This window comes from Protopterus annectens, chromosome 4.part0 (assembly GCF_019279795.1).
Source record: "Protopterus annectens isolate FY-2018-M chromosome 4.part0, PAN1.0, whole genome shotgun sequence".
NCBI classification, from domain to species: Eukaryota; Metazoa; Chordata; order Ceratodontiformes; family Protopteridae; genus Protopterus; species Protopterus annectens.
In genome coordinates this window covers 1,313,217,075-1,313,223,883 of record NC_056733.1, presented here as the reverse complement: position 1 = coordinate 1,313,223,883, position 6,809 = coordinate 1,313,217,075, and positions in this window count along the sequence as shown.

The window sequence follows — 6,809 nt, the reverse complement described above, 5'->3', positions numbered from 1 at the left end:
TTGCTGAATAGCATGCAGATCACGGTCAATGATGTCCAGAACAGGTGAAACTAGCATCATTCACCCCTGTACTAATAGTGCCTGCTCTGAAGGGTAAAACAACCACTGCCAGGAGTAGAACACGTAATCATGTACACAATCACCTAACACTAAGCTACCCGAGATGTACCAATGGCAGGTGTGTATTGTGACAGGTTAAAACACAAACGTGCGGAGTCCAGGAAACAGTATACACCGCCATGTACACAACAAAAGGTGTGTTCTCCCTCTCACTCTCTCTCTCTCTCTCTCTCTATATATATATATATATATATATATATATAAAATAGATATAGAAAGGGTGATAGAGAGATATATGTCAATATATACGGATTCACCTATATCTGCAAATATACAGATAGGTCAACGACATGTGCACAACCATGGAGGTACAAATAAATAGGATACTGCCAACTATCGAATGTTTCACATACCGACATATGTAATCATGAGGCTTAAAGACCAAAAGACCACAGTACCAGAACACTAGAACCGCAAGTAATATTATCACGATGTTAAGGGACATTTAGTTATCACTGCCGGTGCTGCGGTCCAGGTAGGTACTGTGTTCAACTGTGTTTGTGATTGCTGTAGTCTGTGTAAGTGTGTGTTGAGGATGCCGTGTGTGTTTCCGTGAGACTGTAATGTGTGTGTGTGTGTGTGTGTGTGTGTGTGTGTGTGTGTGTGTGTGTGTTTGCATCGTGTGTCTGTTAGTGCTAACTCAGAGGTAGATCATTATGGTAGGTGTGGTCATAGCTGGCCGTAGGCATACGGTTACCACCTGACCCACTTTAAGAGCAACAGCCCCTCCCTGGGCAGTTGTGTCCTGACAACAAATATTAAAAAGGGCAAATATCCGAGATTGTAGGACATAATTATGTCCCATATATTATGTAATAGTTGCATTAAATAGTTATTCCTGTATCTAAAATACATAAATGTTACATGAAACATGATAAGTAGCTAAAGAGTTACAAGAATAAATGTGTATTTAGGATAAAAGTACATTCTATCATGTGTACTGACTGTGAGTATGTGTTGGCTGTAAACACCGATGTGTGTCCTGCAAATGTCCCACTATGGCCATTTGAAAAGGTGGCAACCCATGCCAAAGAGGTTCAGTCACCAACACAACTGCAATGAGTGCAAATATCTGTGACAGAAATACACGAATCAGCTGTCATTTAGTAACATTCCCTTACATATCGATGTATTTCCGGAGGTATTGAAGTATCAACCTCACCTGCATGCTATATAGGAACCAATTAACAATGGCTCAATGTATAAGCCTGCGACAACCATAGTTTTAGTCTACTAAATGATAGGTCTTCAATTAGGGAAGGAGCCCACACACATATATGGAATATGTAGCAATGCAGTCCCCACAAAACTGTACATGCTATGTACACCCACCTACATCTCCCCCACACCCGAAACAATTGCAATACAGACTGTAATAACATCACAAACATCCACTCACTCAATTACATCTGCAGAAGCATTAATATACCTTGTGAGAGACACATTTGTAATGGTGCCATGTGAATTTGTAGCTGTTGTATAATGGAACAGACGGCGATGTTACAGGTTTTGTTTGCAATAGTCCCTTATCAGACGGCTGAGATGACAGGTACACTCACATGTAGAACCACATACTCTAGCCATCACACACAATCCACGGGGGACATGAATTCAAAATATCCGTGTCTCTCCAAATAGCAGTTGCAATTCCTCACAACAAAACACATACATACAAATACAGGCAGTCTCCCTGAAGGTAGGGCAAAAGGGCAACGCCCAAGTGGAGAATTCAATTATACCCCACTGTTGCCATGTAATTGGTGAATGGAGTAGCTGCACAGCTATGTGCATGTAATAATTTACTCAGGAACACCAATTGGCGGCAGGATACCACGTTACAGGTATCTATGTATTTCAGGATGCCTTGCCATACATTCAAACCGTATGCTCATACCATAGAACTGTTTAAACAGTAAAGGTGTAAGAGAGATATTTATGAAGACTCAGAATGCTAACAAGGTATGTAGAACACTCAGTATGTTAGTGTATGTAGAGCCAGTTTTGCATTAATTAAAGTGTACGCAATGCATAAAGTGGGAAAAGGTATTATGTAGTGATGTCTTGTTGAGCATAGTAACGCTTATAGAAATTGTGTGTCCTGCTGTGGGCCACAAGGTAAACATCTCATACACCACAAGGGATGCTACATGAGGGCTTTAAACACAATTCCACACCACCCGCCGTCAGTGGTAGGGTTTGTCCAACAAGTACGTGCCATAGCAGGGGATAGTATATGTTGATATACTGTCACAGTAGGCATGTGTATGGGCATATAACAAGAATAACATGCCTAAGGTGGTCCTGCTGTGCAAGTATGCTTTGCATTATGGGATAATGTTTAAAATATGTGTAATGTACAGTATTGTAGGTAGATATGTCAGATATTTTACACAGCATAACTGTTATATCATGCAAACAAAAGGTATGTCTATTGGCATGTACAATACACAATAACAGGATACATATGGCTTGTAGTCACGGGACACTGTAACAGCATGATAGCTAATTGAAATGGAATAGCTACTCAATCATCCATGCACAAAGGACATGTAATAGCTTCATAGGTTCATAGTTAGGTACTATGCTGTCTGGCCAAGTCCATTTGTAAGCCCAACTACAGTGTTTTCACTGGCGGCACCTCCCTAGGTTCTGTCCTGTGTCTGTGAACAGCAGAGCCATGTGTTACATGCACCTGTGTACAGTACAGCCACTGGAGTGATCCCTGGCATACATGTGTGTCTCCCATCCACCCATCGAGGTATCTCATGAAGAGTGCTAGTGAGTGTCCCTGCTTGATGTACATAGGAATCATGTTCCAAAGCATGGTGAGTGTCTGGATCAGGAACGTATCCCTCAAGCACTTCCCACTCATCATTGCATTTGTGTACATATCCATGAGCATGTTGTTCTCAGTGGCTTTTGCTTATGTTGCTTATGTGGAGTATATCCATCAATATTGTTGTGGACATGGGCCCTGTATGTTCAGCAGAGGTCACCCCTGAGTATGCAGTATGCAAATGTGTACAGTTGTGGTGTCTGTAATTGTGCCACATACGTCATGCTTCAGAGGTCAATAATCCTCATGGTGTGTTAATGTTGTGGTATGTAAAGCCATTGCTGTTCTGTAAGATACACCCCAAAATGGGTGTTGTACCCTTGAATGTGTGTCATACAACAGGAGTATAGAGGTACAATGGGTGCCATTGTTCCAGCTACAAACCCATTACAGATAAGGGTGGCCACGTAGAAGGATATCCACGCCACATTGGCAATATGGTTATCAAAGGAGTGAGTGCTATATACGTGTGTACTAAGATCCCGTATAATGTCACATGTATATAGGGGACTACCACCTATGTGATAGTCAGTGGGTGAGTGGTGTAATCCAAAGGGGATGTCTATGCTCCTTGTGTCATACAGCTTGAGGCCATGTTATCAACACCAGGTATCCGTCACAGTGACACCCTTATGGAGGGTGTCTGTATCAGCTGGTGGATTAATCATGGCTCCTTGTTTGCAGTTGTCTGGAAACCTATTCAGGGAAAGTCCCTCTGTGCTAGCCTGTACCTTAGGGAATCATATACCGAACATGAGGGGTCCTATGACCAAGGACTGTGGTACGCCAAGTGTAACTGAATTACAGTAGGTACTATGGTATGCTACCCTCATTGTGTGGGTCCTGTCCGTGAGCCACTTTGCATAACATCTCGAGACATAGGGGTCAATGTGCAGGTGGATGTGTATGTTGTCAATATACTGGCTGAAAGCCAATGAGAGGACAATGTAGGCTGCGTGGACCCCCTTACAGTCATCAACTACCCTGGTAACTGTATCAAAGGACTCCACCAGGTGTAGGAGCCATGGTCTGCCCCTAACAAATCCAACCTGGGTGGCATCAAAGGTCTGGAGCCCACCAATGTCTCTGTGAATGACTTCCACGATGATGTGCCCCATAGCCTTGCAGAACAGTCCAGTCAGGCGTATAGGGCAATAGTCCCTCTGGTTCATTGTGTCACCACCTGTGTGGAGTGTGATAACTGTTGCTGTGTACCATTCAGGGGCCACAATGTCTGATACAAGGCTATTAGTGAATCTGGTGGCCAAGTGGGGAGCCATGTCGTTCTGAGGTTTGTGTAAATCGCAGCCTGGGATGTTGGATGGTCACATGGAGTCTGCATTCCAGGCATTAGAGAGTGCAGGTTGGAACTGCGTAGTTGTGACCACAGGGACTCTGCATTGTTCTTGTATAGATTTTGGCCCTGTAGGGAGTGAGAGGGTGTAAAGTTAGCATTGAACCTATCTGCCAGGATGTTGCCAATATCAGTCGGTTCTGTAATGTTCCTGCCTAACCGTCGTATGTCAGAGCAGATGTGGGTACTGCCATCAAGTACTGACATACCTCCATAATGCTTTGTGGTAGTCCTTGGAATGTGTCGCAGTAATGTTTATGTAGCTAGCTTTGGAGGATGTGATAAGGGATCCTGGATTCCTACTGAGGCTGACCAGTGAGCTACCCCACCCATGGGATTGTCCTCCACTTTGCAACAGCCTCCACCTTTTGTTGTACATTATGTCCATGGAACTGGACCCCAGAGTGGCGTCCGTTATCTGGTCGGTACCATCATGGCTCTGTTTGGGATAGCATGATCCATGCAGTCGTGTAAGTGCTAATGAAGTGCACTGGTGTATGTTTCAGCATTTGTAAGTACATTGTCCATCTGCACAGGTGTCATGACGTTTACTACCGCTGTCACAAGACATCTGAAGTAGGCCTTGTAGAAATCTTGTACTGTGTATTCCGTGAAGGGTGTGGTGCCGGGATGTGGATAACAAGGGTGATTAGCATACATTCGGAAACTACCAACGAGGGGATAACCCCAGGTGTGGAACACCAGTCACATGTTGGTAATGTCCATGTCTAGGATATTGTTGGCCATGGTGGTGATGTGTATGGGTTGATCCAGCTGAGTGGAGGTTATGAATCCCAGAAAGCATTGGCCTAATGTGTCGGTACATGAGTAGGTTTCCCAGTTAAGTGTGGGGTAGTGTCAGTCTCACATCAGTAGTTCCTGTCTGAACCCTACTGTCCAGTACACCAAGAAATGAGGGCCGGTAACCGTGGGGTATGGTGTGGAATCTGTAGCAAGTTACAATGTGTATAGCGGTTCTGGCCACAGTTAGTTGCACGTGAATCACCTCTGATGCATTGTGCTAAGTAACCAGCCTGGAGGTGTGTACATCCTTGTGAAATATGGACACACCTCCGCCGTGGGTGTTCCGGTCCTGGTTACATGACTGAAAGGTGTGGCCTGCGTATAACCTGTCAGTGCAGGTGTGCTCTCCAGAGCCTACAGGCAGGTCCCAGCCACTGCAGAGATATCGAAGTGGTCCATTATAAGGAGTGCCTCGGCTGAGTGCGTTAAAGATGAAGATGTCAAGCATTGAGTAACATTACCCCAGGTTTTGCTTGCCTGTTCCTGTTCTGGTGGTGAATATGTTATTGGAAACTGTCCAAGACAGGCAGTACAGGAGCATCAAGAGCCTTACATGTTATCTGTAATCCCAGGGCCAACAGGTGCAGGTCATCTGTGCCAAAGCATCGTGTTTTGTTGACCATGTCATTCAAAGCAGACAGATACTGGATGCCTGTGAAATGACTGCAGAAGCATAGGCAACTGTTGAAGTGAAACATTCAGTCGTTGTACAGTGGTATCAGTCTGGATGAATGCAGAATGCTTCTCAGGGCTTGGGCCATACCTTCTGGGCTACAAGATCGGAGAGCTATTGCATGGCCCTGTACATGTAGTCCAGGAAGTTACATCACAGGGCAGTCACACTAACATGGAGAATGACAGTCAAATTGTACCTGGTGAGGTGTGGCATGGGTGCATACGTTGTGTTGCGGATCCTGTTACCTGACAGCCAGATGTAAGCGACTATTGCCTTGTGTAGCCTGCTGAGTGGGACATCAGTGTGACCGCCTACAGAGTCACCTATGACTGGTGTGTTGGGTATGTTATAACACCCTATTGGCTGTAGTTGATGGGCACACATGAGTCTGTGGGCTTTAAGTAATTGGTGTTGTGTTTGGTGATGGGGGCTGCCTCTGTTGCCTACACAGAGAGTATGGAGAGGTTCTGCATATGTCGTAGTCATACTATGTATGGCCTGTGGTGGTGGAGATCTAGTGAGACTATGTGATGAGTGGGGTGTGTTGCAAATGTTTAACATCCTCACATGAGTGTCAGGTTCAGTCTGGGTTGGAGAGAGCATTACCCCCAGCATGGCTACATATGCGCATCTCCCACAGGCTGTAGTGTCGTATGTTGGGAGGTGAGCATTGACTGTGTACATGAGACAATTGCTCTATTGCCTCATGTGTGCCATATTCATCATATAGACAGGCAATAACACTGGTAAGTGACACTTGGACATGCCTGTATATTCAACCATGTCTCACAAGATATGTGAGGTACGTGTGTACGACAGCTGTTGTACTGTAAGCAAGCTGGAAATGTAAGGACAAGCAGTGTACTTGTAGAAAATGAGTTGGAATGGGTGCTATAGTAATTAGTAGCTCATGAAGTGCTTACATGTTCTGAACAAGTGCTGAGCATGAATATGCAATACAAATAGGGTGTTGGATAATATAATCCAAATACACTCACGAAAATCAGTTCACAGTTCAC